This window comes from Haematobia irritans, chromosome 2, assembly GCF_050003625.1.
Source record: "Haematobia irritans isolate KBUSLIRL chromosome 2, ASM5000362v1, whole genome shotgun sequence".
In the NCBI taxonomy this organism is placed as follows: Eukaryota; Metazoa; Arthropoda; class Insecta; order Diptera; family Muscidae; genus Haematobia; species Haematobia irritans.
In genome coordinates this window covers 100,497,721-100,511,710 of record NC_134398.1, presented here as the reverse complement: position 1 = coordinate 100,511,710, position 13,990 = coordinate 100,497,721, and the positions used below count along the sequence as shown (strand labels likewise).

Below are 13,990 nucleotides of genomic sequence, written 5' to 3'. Positions count from 1 at the left end.
ACTAAATTTATGTTTATATTATAAAATTATTTATGTATGTTTATACTAGACTCATTAGCGTAGCTAGACAATTTTCCTAGGGGTGGCTAAGCCCCCCTAGCTAAGAATTTATAGACTGAACTTATAGGTTCAATTAATGTTTTATTTCATAAAAATGAATAAAAAATCAGACATCAAAATAACTAGACAATTAATTTATAATAAACCAACTAAAAGTAGTTTCACACTTTTTCCAGCAAAACATTGGGAGTTGTTCTAAAGGCACAACCTTAAAGCACTTCCACAAATGTCCTCACAAAGAAGTTAATTAACTACACAGGAAGTTTTTTACTTTAATTTTTTTTCATATTTTAATGGGTAATTTTTTGTTTTCTTTTTTTTCAAATAGTTTAAGAAAAGAGTAAGAATAAATAAAATGGTACAAATCATTCAAATTTTGCCACAAAAATGCCAAATCCATTATAGAAAAATCGATAATTTTTTAAAATATTCGAGGGAAAACGTTTCAAACAAGCGTTAGAATGCATTAAATCATAAAAACATAAAAATATAAAAATTATTTATTTGGGTAAATATCATAAAAGTGTTCAATTCACATTCAATACACTGAATTCGGATCGCACCTTAAGAAGTGATGCAAATTCATTGCAACGGCTGTTGAAACGGTGGACATATATCCTATGACAAGTTAATATTACATTTATCGCTTCTCCGCAAATTTTGCACCACTTCCGGACACAAAAAGAAAATTTTCACTTCTTTTTTGGCGGCACCTTTTTGCAGCATTATTAAGATATTCATTTATGAAAGAATAGTTTTAATATCAATTATTTTTTAATTAAATTGACTAAACCAGACTAAATAAAATAATAAAGGAGCTTTAGTTATTAAACTAAACATAAATTTAGGAACTTAAATCATAAATTCAACCACAGCTTTATTTCATAAATATCAAACTTCAAACATTCACTTATAATAAAGAAACTAACTCACAATTTAGAAGATAATATTAAGATATAAAACTATATATTGCCATCGGCAACAGCTACACACAAAAAAAATTTCTGGTTCAATCACGAAATTAATTGATCCAATTAATTTTTTAATTGAAATGTCTTCAATCACAGAAATGATAGTATCAATTAAAAAATTAATTGAAGGTCAATTAAAAAATTAATTGATCCAATTAAAAAATTAATTGATACTATTAATTTTTGTGATTGATTTTTGTTTCAATTAAAAAATTTGTTGAATCAATTAAATTTTTAATTGAATATTTTTTAAAACTCAATTAAAATTTTAATGGGAAAAATTTTCGTGAAATTTTTTTCTGTGTACCACAACCCGAGTAATTCGATTGTGCATGAAAGTCTTTACACCCTCAAAAAAAAATCGCTTCTGTAACATATACTCCCAAACATATTTTGCTTCAAGCATATAAATTTTTGGGTATTGCCCAAACATTTATATGTTTGATTTCTTCCAATATATAATATGTTTGAAAGCATATTGGTCTAAACAATATAATATGTTTGGGTAGTCTAAGTTCCAAACATTTTGTATTTTTCCATCCAAATTCAATAATGTTGTCTTCCAAAAAACTATATGTTCTTATGTGAACATATAATATGTTTGGAAACATTTTGAACCCAAAAATATTATATGCTTAGAAGAACTTTCTCCCAAAAAAGATTGTGCTCAAATTTTTTTCTGCCTAATATATATTCCCTCACATTTTTCTCACTTCCACGAGTTTTTAGCACCTTTCTCTGTAATACAAACATTTTAGAAGAAATTATTATATTTTATAATTTTTTTAATTTTACCTTTTGCCGGACGGGGATTCGAATAGCGGACCACACAGTTTGTAAGCCAGCACACTAACCACTGGCCTACGTAGCTGTTATGGTCATCAAGAGATAATTATCGTTATAAGTTATATTTATATAGCATAGCTTGCGGCGCCCACGAGCCGATGCAAACATAACATTGTTTAACAACATAACATTGTTAAACATACATTTGTTGGCAGCGTGGAGCAGTGGTTGGTCGTCCGCCTTGCGTGACAGGGGACCTGGGTTCGATCCCTGCTTCGACCAACACCATTTTTTTTGTAAATATATTTTTTAACATATATTCCAGATACGTTCGGAAGTTCCCGAAAAGGTGTTCAGCATTACATACTACTATATTAAATTTTTACTACGAAATTGTAAAGTGTGTTTTATAAAAGACTTAAAGTCAGAAAAGAAAAGTGCTTGATATAAACGAAATGGACTGAGTTCAAATCAAATATTATTTTTTGTATTGCAACAATAAAAATTGTGTAACAAATAAAGGTGTTTGTATACAAGTTTAAAATTTTCGAAGAAATTCAAAAACTCTTACAAAAGAAGAACGTGAAGTCGAGTATATATAAATATTTTTCCATCGAATCCTAAGTTTAACGATAACCATTCAAAAGCACATTATATTTAAATTCTAAACAGTAATTTTAAAACAGCACATAAATTTATTTTGGTGTGAACAATTAGCATGTAACACCATTAATTTAGAAATACAAATAAATATATAAATTTTTATTAACGAATAATTTTGTACTTAATTTAATTCTTAAGGCGGTATAAATTGGCATTATTACGTTAAAATGGCCATGTTTACCCTTTTACTTTTCTTTAATAATTTCTTTTAAAGAAAATAAACTTATTCAATTGTTGCTTTGGATCTTTCCCCACCATGTTATAATACAATTTACCGGAAAAAGTTGTAATATTATTCTGGTTTTGCCGCTAAAATGAGAAATAATTTTAGCGGCAAAACTCGAACTCAATGCCCACTTTTATTTTCGAAAAAATCCGTCAACTCCTCTTGGAGTTAATAAAGAGGAACTAATCTTTGTTTTTATAGATCTTCAAAGGTCGATACTTTCAATGAAGTCGTGTTGTCGTTATAATTAAGTGATTTGACTTAAAAATGGGTATCATAACATGAAAGAACACATTTTGGACTAAGGTCAACTTGACTTTAATAATTCAGAAAAATTCTTTAAAATTAATGAAACTGTCTTTAAATTTGTTGCATTTTTGCATCTTGACTACAAGGCAAAAATCATTTAAAAATAGGATATGTTTTTCAATACTTTATTTTAAAGACGTTTTTTACTTGAAACATAGCATAATTTCTACTGGAAGTCTTGTTTTTAACGGACATTTTATATCATATGAAAAAAGCTGAAAAAGTGAAAAATTGAAATGTGCTTCGTAGAGTCAATTACACAAAACCCTATTTAAAAGAGAATTGTGTTTTAAAAGCATCCTTACTTGTATTCTCCGCTTCTTTGGTTCGGAATCAATATCAAAATTGTTAAAGTGGAACACAATCTTTGGAACCGGACATGCTTTTTGTAGTGCCCTTTCGTTAGTTTTTATGAAGATCCCTTTAATTACCTTTGTTTGAATATTTTGACTTACTCATCCTACGTTCCGATTTGCTTTGACGAAACAAAAAAATTGTGCCCGTAATGCGAAAATGATAAACAAAACTCATGCTCTTTTTTTTCAAATATATTTTATCTTGGTTCCGAATGAATTTTCGCTCCGAATACTCATTTTAATATTTTTCATAAGCATATACAATTTTTGGCGAAGTCTTATATCACAACATATATATTTTTACTCATAATATGTAAATTTATACTTGTTTATATTCACACATAGTAGTTTTCCTATATTTAATGAAATTTTCTTTGTGTATATATATTTGTAATGCGCCAATTGGTTACTTTCATTATTTTACTTCCAGCATACACTTTGTCTCTCTTTGTAAACACATATATGTTTATGGGCTATTTCTAAATTAATATATGTTTGCATCCAAGCATATTATATTTACAAACATTGTATGTCCCAAACATAATATGTTCTAACATATTAACATATATGTCCCAAACATATTATGCTAGTTTATGAACATTATATGTTTGCACTCAAAAATATTGTGTTTAAAAATTTGAATTCCAAACATATAATGTTTATACCCAAACATATGAAAAACAGTCTTTTTCGTCCGTGTAGCGGAACTTTGTGTGGTTGTATATACTTGTTTATAGTTTTTATCCCTTTCCGACCGAGTATGCACAATTGTGCGGGTAAGTTTAAGTCTATATAATTTCTTTAATATATAACGTACTGCGATAAGAGCGGCAAAAAAATAATTGTGTATGCTCTCTCTTTGTCTAAGAATGTGAAGAACCGTTATAAATATTTGTTTTTCATATTAATTTTGTAGTTTCAGTAGTGTACTTTGCGTATTTGTAAAAATGAGTGGAAGAGGTAAGTTTGCAAATAAATTAAAATTATTTAAATTGTGGAATATTTCATCAAACAAGTGTTTTCAATAAGAAAACATATTAAATATTGTATGCAAACAGTAACTTCGTGATTATTTTGTGTTTTTTGATATTTTTACGTCCGGGCTTTTACCGGAATTTACGGGACTGCAACAATTGTGCGGATACAGGATCAAACTGAACAAATTTAATAATTTAAAATGTTCTATGTACACATAAATAACAGAATTCAAAAATTTAGGAAAATCTATCACGTGGATCGGCTATAGGTCGGAAAGGGTTATAAAAACAATGGAAAATCGTAAATAGCTTTTCAAATTCTGGGGGGGGGGCTAAAATTTTTCTGGGGGGGTCTAAGCCCCCTCCCCAGAGGCCTTCCTACGCTTATGACTAGACTCCACGTTCTTCTTTTGTTAGTTTTTAAATTCCTTCCAAATTTGTTATTGTTATTTTTGCAATAATATTTTATACAAAAATCAGTCAATTTCGTTTATATCAAGCACTGTTGCTGACTATAAATCTTTAACAACCCACATTTCGAAGTTCCATTTTAAAAATTTAATATAGTATAAATATAAATGTGTAAATTAAAAAAAAAAGTGTTCGGTCGGAGCAGGGATTGAACTCACGAACCTTTGCATGCAAGGCAGACATGCTAACCACTGCTCCACGTGGCAAACAAATGTATGTTTCTGTTAAATAATGTTATGTTTGCATGGGCTCGTGGGCGCTGCAAACTATGCTATATAAATGTAACGTATAACGATAATTATTTGCTGATGACTATAACAGCTACATAGCCCAGTGGATAGTGTGTTGGCTTACAAACTGTATGGTCCTCGGTTCGATTCTCCGTGCAGGCGAAAGGTAAAATTAAAAAAAAATTATAACAGTGAATAATTTCTTCAACATTATTTGTATTACAGAAAAAGGTGCCAAGAACTAAAATATTTCATGGAAGTGAAAATTACGAGTATGTTAGGCAATGAGCACAATCGTCTTTGGGAAAAATTCTTCCAAGCATATAATATTTTTGGGCTCAAAATGCTTCCAAACATATAATATGTTCACACAAAACAAACATATTAATGTTTCGGCAGTATCAAATAATATATGTGCTTCCTGCAAAATATGTTTGGAACATATGTTAAAGAAGCGATTTTTTTTTTTGAGTGTGTAGAGAAGTAAAATTTTGCCAAAATTTCAATAGAAATAAAATTTTAACAAAATTTTTATAGAAATAATAGTTTGCGAAAATTTTTTATAGAAATAAAATTTTGATAAAAGTTTATAATTTTTTTTTGATCGGTAGTTTTTTGGAATTTTCTCCAAATTTTGGTAGATTAGTTTTGGTTCGAGTGGAAACCGAATTCGGAGGTCAAATCTGGGGATCGGTTTATATGGGGGCTATATATAATTATGGACCGATATGAACCAATTTTAGCATGGTTGTTAGAGACCATATATTAACACCACGTACGGATGAATTTTGCAGACGGACGGACATGCTTAGATCGACTCAGAATTTCACCACGACCCAGAATATAAACACTTTATGGGGCCTTAGAGCAATATTTCCATGTGTTACAAACGGAATGACAAAGATAATATATCCCCCGTCCTATGGTGGAGAGTATAATAAACATGTACAACTAATGGTGTTTTCTTTTCTGAAAAAAGGTCTTTGCCTTTATTTTGTCTGTACAGAGTGCGCATTTTTTAAATATTGCCTGCAACCTAAAATAATGCTACAATTCCAGCATGTAGAAAAGAATTCAAAGGAACAAACAGGGCAATCGCAGCACTCTCGTTTGTCGGCATTGCTCAAAATGCCCGCAATTTGCCTTTTCGCACTTTTGCCTATTTTTTTAGAAAAGAACCTAAAAGTACATTTTCCGGGCAAAATGCAAAAGAAGTGCGCTTTTTTACAAGAAAAGTAAACAAAAACATACATTTAAAAATAATTAAAGTTTTTGTATCTTTTAACGATAAATGTTAATAGTTAATACCATAGCCATACTGTTTGATTACTTCGTTTGATACGGGAATCGTGATCGCGCTGAATAATCCATGCAGACGGATTTCTCGGGATTTTATGGCAATATTATATGAGGCAAATGTTTTTAAAGACTTCAAACAGCACAATATCCTCAATAATATATAAATCGGGCCAATAACTTGTCCAGAAAATGACCTCCAGACCATAATATTGCCCCCACCATGATTGATGAAACTTTTTGTATTTAAGATTAAGCCTTTCCTTTTGGCATTCGTACTAAACTTCTACTATACGAACCATGCAAGCTAAACTTTGATTCGTTGGAAAATATAACACATTTCCACTGCTCTTTAAACCTTTTAAGGTATTTTTGTGAAAATTGAAGGCACGCTAATATATTTTTCTTGGAAAAAAATGTTTGACATTTTTGTACACAGAAAAAAAGGTGTCTCGTAAATTTAAGAAGATTTTTACAATAATTTATTACAAGAATTTTCCAGAATTTTAGTTCATTTTTCGTATCTTCAACAAAAATTAACTACTCGAAAGGAAATTTTACAAATTCTAAGTAGCAATCGTTTAGTTCATGGCCTACAAAATACGATGGAAATTTCCTTAAAAAATTTCTTAACTGGTAGTTAAAAATTCGTTTGTCATGCTATAAAACTACTTGTGAAATGTAAAGTATTTTCTAAATAATAAGTGCAATTTACCATAAGATTTTTTTGTATGAGAAAATATTTTTTTACGAAAAATGAACTTGAAAGTGGATAGCAATTTCTTACTAACAATTCCTATGGTTAATAATTGTTGGTAAAAAATTTCCCAATGAAATATTTTTAGTTCACATGTAATTAAATTTATAGACATTTTCGTCAAAAATGGGTAGATATCATTTCATGAAGTTTCTGCTAATTTTAAGTTAAACGTTTCATCGTTCTTATACTGATATGCATTTAAGAGTATTGTTTTAATAGTAAATTGTGGTCAGATGCGATGAACTAATGCATAGTACAGAGATCTTTCTCGTCAAAGTGGAATATGTTTAATGTAAAGATGATGCTATTTGATTTTTTTTTTTTTTTTGAGAGTGAGAGCATGCAATGCAATAATGAGAAATGGTAGCGAGTGATGGGGATGTTGTGTATATCTGAGCGTGGGGTTGTTTTTGTTCTTTCAGTCGTTTGTGTGTGTGTTTATTATTGGCGAATGGTTTATTTGTCTGGATGAGGTGTTGTTTTCAATGAAGGCACATGTGTTTTTGTTGTTGTAGGAATGTTTTGGTTTTGCTTGGTTTTGTTTGGCAAGCTTCAGTTATATAGTTGGCGTTGGCGTGGGCTGTTGCATCGTTTTAGCAAGTATGTAACAAGGGAATATAAAGGTATGGAATATTTTGGTTTTTTAGACATATATTGGTGTTTGTTTATTAAAACTTTGAAATGAAAGTTCCCAATAAACACAGGATGAGCGTTTTTCAAATGCAACAACTTTTCAGTTTGAGGGTAAATATAATTTTTAACATAAATTCAACTTGACTTGAAATAGCTCATCTTCAATACATCTTCAAATTGTTTGCGAATTACTTCCAATTTGCCAAAATGTTGACAAAATCTTTGAAAAGGTGTTGAAGATAATATGAGAAAACTTTGACAAAACACTACCCTAAAATGCAACGAAAAAACCATGTGGTTTTCAATACTTATTTGTGCAACGAAGTTCGTGGTCAATTGCAAGAAATTAAAAAAAAATGGAAAATTTTAGACAAATAACCAAATAGTTTATAAAAATAGGTAAGTGAAAATAAGAAATGATATAAAACTTTAAGGAAGTCACTAAATGTATATCTCTTTGCAGAAAACTAAAATTATGGATTCTACGTTCTTGAAAACATTAAAAAGCTGGCCGATGAAAAATGGTGGACAATTAACTGGAACTGCTTCAAATAGTTTATAATAATTGGTACGTCAATATGAAAAATTAAATCAACACTTTAGAGAAGTCACTAAATTTAAATCTCTTTGCAGAAAACTAAAATCTTTGGATGCTACATTCTTGCAAACATTAAGAAGCTGACCAATGAAAAATGAGTGGCTTATCGACAAGAAAAAGTTTCCAGAAACATTACAAGTGCAACCAATTAAAATTGTTAAAAACAAAAAATTGTTGAAATCAACAACTTCTGGATGAAAATGTCCATCACATCGTCAGTTTAATTCATATGTTATTATCAGTTTAAAATGGATATTTTGTGAATTCCTTCTGCTGGAAATCAATTCTAACACGCGGTCCAATACGTTCCTAATTTCAAATTGCCCCCATGTTAATAGATTTTAATGCTGTTTTATGACACCAAAAAGAAGGAAATCGAATTATCAATGAAAAAGTGTTACTAATAATGTTTAAGATATTTAAAGTTTTGTTGTTTGTTTTTTTTTGTTCTTATTTGTTGATATGTTTAATAAGATTATTATTTATCAATTGGTATTGTAGTGTATTATGCAGTGTAGTGTATTATTATATATTTTATTTTGATGAAAATGAATAAATTATACAAAATTCATAGAATTTTGGCTTTGACTTTCAATTTGAAGTGGGGATATCATGCATACAAATTTAGGTTGAAAAGTATTTGCAACGATGTTAATTTTGAATTTGACTCGCATCGAAAATTGTTTGACAAATTACTGAGTAGCGATGCATTTCAATTTGAGGATAACACTTGAGATATTATTGCTAATGTGTTGAATTTCACTGTTGAGGGTAATGTCTGTTTTTTGTTGAGAACGCGATTTTCTCAACAATTTCTCAACTTGAATATTACCCTAATCCTTTGAAAAAAAGTTTGAAAAATTGTTGAAATTTAGCATTTTTCAAACGTTTGTGTTTATTGGGTTATTAATATTTTAGCGATGAGATGTACGATGGCGAAGTGATGATCGGTAGCTTAGAAAAAAAGTTATTAAGAATGTTCAATATTGTTTTATCTAATTTAATTTTTATTATTCAATGTAAAAAATAAATATTCAATTTCAGAGTAACTCTAGATGAATTTGGAAAATTGTTTGTTACACCTCAGCGTATAGTTTAATGATAAATAGGTAAGAGTTCTTTTTCAATGTGGTTTTCTTTTAAAAAATAATATTAGTTGTGTTCCTTTACGTACTACTAGTTACTACTTTTACTAGTTTTTACTAGAAACCGTTCCTCAACCCCAAAAAATAGTAAAAGTAGTAAACAATTTTAAGAGAACAATGTCAAAATGCATGTCTCTTTTAAAATTTTTTTACTACAAGTTACTCGGCAAATTCTTTCGAGTAAAAGTTGTAGATATGTCATGACAAAAATAATTATTTGTTTTCAAATTTTCCAAACTAAAGTAGTTCCAAATAGTTTTTTTTTTGGAAATAATTCTGTAACTTTTTAATGGATTAAGATATCATCATAATTTTTTCTTTGTGCCAAAGCTGAAATGTTTTTCTCTATATTTAGAGGTTTGTAGGTCCCTAGTGGATTCACGGGCTGGTCTATAGACGTTGGAAGTTGGACACCTCGGATGTATGAAATTTAGTGTTACTTGGCAAACGCGCAATTATGCACCGATTTTCATGATTTTTGCTTTGATGGATAGAACTTATAAACTACCATAAAAAGATTGTGTATGTGTGCGAATATATCTAATATTTGCGAGATAGGGCCTTACAATTTATTTTTTTGCAAAATTTGAACAAAGTGGGGTCTGTATTTTGAGTCTAGAAGGACTACATTCCTTATAAAATTCTACGTATTCTGGAGGAAAATTTTGTGCACCTTTGTGCTTTAGATTTAACGTGTAGACTCCACAATTTGGAATTTCAAAACAATGCCGAACCAATACCACTTGTTTCGAAAAAAAGTACCAAAACATTGACCGACCAAATTCGGCACACCCTTTAATGGACCAAAAGTACCTCTACGTTTTGAATTTCATGCAAATCGGATAAAAGTTTTAATGTCTATGTCATGAAGACCCCAATTGGGGGGTCGGTTCATATGGAAGCAACATCGAAACTTAGGCCGAAGTAGTTCCATCTTCAAAATTGACCTGCATGTAGAAGAAAAACGTGTCTGGTAAAATTTCAGCACTATTGGTTCATTATTGAAGGAAGTAGCCTGATTACAACAGATAGCCAGACAGAGAGACATCGTCTTATAATTTCTCCCTGATCAAGACTATATATACTTTCTATAGTCAGAATTCGTTATTTGTATGTGTTACAAACGGAATGAAAACCCCCACCTTATAAGATACTGATAATATGCGCTATTACTCTACTTTATGGCCCAGAAGCCAGAGTTTTACTTTGATTAAAAATTTTGCAAAAGGAGTACTTTTTATAACAAAGTAAAAACCAATGCTTCTTTCTATCGTAATAAGGATTTCGAAGTTTCCTGCAAAAAATCTGCCATTTGTCAAAAAAATTACGATATAAAAGTATTTAATTTACCTACATGTTTTGAAAATATTTATTCAAATCACAATGCTTCTTTTGTTTTTTATTTGACATTTTTAAAATTTTTACTATATTTTCGTTCCTGTACATTTAACAAATATAGAAATCTGAGAGGATTTTCAATATTTCTCTCTTTTACTACTTTTTACTACGAGTAAAGTAAAGGAACACACCTATTCTTTATGTATATTGTTACTTGCTAATTATTATTATTAATTTTTTTTCAACAAGTTTCATGTTTTTCTTTGTTGTAAAAAAATATCTAAGTTAAGAGCAACCCCAGATGGATTCGGGCATATTTTTATATTCCTCCTCAGCGTATAATTTAATAGAGAAGTGGTAAGTTTTCTTTTAAAATTTGGCTTTCTTTTCACTAGAATATTTACGTTTTTATGACCTTTTTATTATCAAAATTACATGTTTTTAATACCTTATTTTAGTATTACTTTAATTAAATATTATTGGAAACCAATTTAATATTTTTAATGTAAAAAACAAATATTTAATTTCAGAATAACAACATTTTTATGAATTGGTAAGCTTTCTTTAACATTCTTTTAACCAGATTATTTACTTTTTTATGCATATTATTTCTTTAATTAGATTTTTGGAAACCAATTTAATGTTTTTTATTTAATGTAAAAAATAAATATTTAATTTCAGAGTAACCCCAAATGAATTTCGATAACTTTTTAACCTCAGCGTACAATGTAATAGAGAATTGGTAAGTTTTATATTAAAACTTTGGTTTTCTTTTAACAAGAATATTTATTGTATTATGTCCTTCACATCGATAACAACACAATTTTATGAGTTAATATATTACTTAATTCATTATTTTTCTAATTGTTACAAACTTTATGAGGTACGTTTATCTAAGAAAAGTTGAATTCCTTACACCATTTAATAAAATGCCCCCAAATATGGTATGTTACAAGCTAATTGAAAGAGCTAAAAAATTATATTTTATTACATGTTAATTTTTAAAAATTTTCATTATTCCTTCCATTTTTTTCAGCAAGATATGTGAATATACTAACGATGAATAAAAAACTAAGGAAAAGTCAAAATGTCCAAATAGCGAGTTAAAATAAACTACTTTCTTGTTCCACGTGGTCATAATTTTTATTCACAAAAACATTGTATTAAGAACTCTCATCATAAGTTTTTATAATAAAGTACTTTTGCTTAAAGAAAGTTGAATTTTAATGTATGAAAATTGTCATAATAGTAAAACGGGTTGTTGTTCCTTTAATTATTTAATTTTTCTGTACTGTGGAATGATTGATTTAAAAATAGTTTAGTCATCGACATTTTAAGGAGACTGTTAACCACTTTTTATTATCGGGTTTCCCAAAAAATAAGCAGGTAAACCAAAATAATACTGACTTTTTAACTTGGTAGGGGTATATAAATCTTATGGTGTTGTAAAAATGAACTAAAATACAATGTTATAGATTAACTAAAATTTAAGAGAATTATAAACTAGACAAGTTGAAAAAAATCTTAAGGGCTAAATCATGGTCAATATTACTACAGTTTAGTTCATTTTGCAATGGAAAAGGGTTCACTGTTTTTTCAGTGTATAATCGCACTGCAACTTCTAAAGTCTATATCTGATTTCATAGTTCTTTTGATTATATCATCTTCGTTTGGCGTATGCTTAGGGTTTCATCTATCTCAGTGTACTGTTTTGGTACATCTACTGTTTATAACTCGAAACTCAGTTGATTTGTGGACATTGCACTAATCCGAAATTCCTTTTTTGCCCATTATTAAAATCATCGATATTTTGAAAGATAAGCCATATATGGGAGTCGATTTCTTCCAAAACCAATAGGGTTCTATTCTGACCCAAAACACATACATACTTTAGATAATTCACAATGATTTTGTTTATTTGCAGTGCGCAAATAAACTCTCAATTGCGCAGTCAAGTGACTCAATTTCTTTTTGGAAAACGAGAATTACTGTACACATCAGTCAATTTTCATTACAAAAAAAGGTGTGGATGTATAGAATTTGTTACGAGTGTGATTCTAAATTAAATTCATCATGTCGAGGAATATCGAGTGTAGGCATAATAAAGTTTATAAGGCTAGCTCAAAGTGGCTCGGTTCTTGACCCGCATAACTCGAACTCGTAAACATAGTAAAATTATGCCATTACAAAGGCCACTAGAATGAAATAAAAAACACATCAAATAAATGCTCATACCAGCAAACCCAAGTTTAGACTATTTAAATTTGGCGACAAGGTCTGGTGTCGCCAGGAGTACTATTCACCCTCCCACTTATCATTTAAAGATACTTATGACAACCATGTGTACTCTCTTCGTGTTATGTTGCCCCATTCAGGAATTGCTATTGGACTTATATACGCTTCAGCTAACTCCGTTAATTAAAAAAAATTATAGATCCATGTTTTAAAACAAATTATTATTAATTCCTTTGAAGAAAATAATTACAGTTTTTTTTATGATTCTTATATAGTTCATATAATCTTAAATCTATACTTACAACTTATTTCTAAATTTAACATCGAATATGTATTGAATGGGATCTGTTCGTAGTCTTAATATAATTTGCAATTTAGAATCGTGGGTCTGGTTCCGAAAGTTTAGAAGAAATGAGTATTCTAATAGCGGTTGAATAGATATATATATGTATATATATATATATATATATATATATATATATATATATATATATATATATATATATATATATATATATATATATATATATATATATATATATATATATATATATATATATATATATATATATATGTATCGGTTGAGCAATCCAGCAGTTTAGTTAAACTTTACATAAATTCCAGTTACAGTTGTCGTTTACTCTACAGTGAAATTCAACATTTTTTTTTGGGGAGGTATACAGCTAATATGATGACATTCAAAGTAAGCGCATCGTTTTTGGCTTCTGTTGTCATAGCAGTATTGGTATCAAATTCTTCAATTAAGTATTTTAATTAATGATGTTTCTTCCTTTTTTTTTGTTTTCTCCTTTTAAGCTGTTAGGTATTCATGAACATGGATTCTACTATGGTTTTCTTTTAAGTATCTATACTGGTACATAAGGCCACGTTGGAAATTACAGTGTGGTTGTTTTATTTATTATTTTATTTTTTTTT

The 13,990-nt window shown here is 29.1% G+C and overlaps 1 protein-coding gene and 1 long non-coding RNA gene across 7 annotated transcripts in view; one reads left to right on the top strand and one right to left on the bottom strand.

Moving 5' to 3' along the window:
• Positions 1-13,990, bottom strand: part of LOC142225870 (pseudouridylate synthase RPUSD2-like) — a 515,296-nt gene that overhangs the window by 46,956 nt on the left and 454,350 nt on the right. The window lies entirely within an intron of this gene.
• Positions 7,932-8,415, top strand: LOC142223505 (uncharacterized). Its single transcript, XR_012718761.1, has 3 exons — positions 7,932-8,137; positions 8,202-8,306; positions 8,372-8,415. It is a non-coding gene; the product is annotated as an uncharacterized LOC142223505 (long non-coding RNA).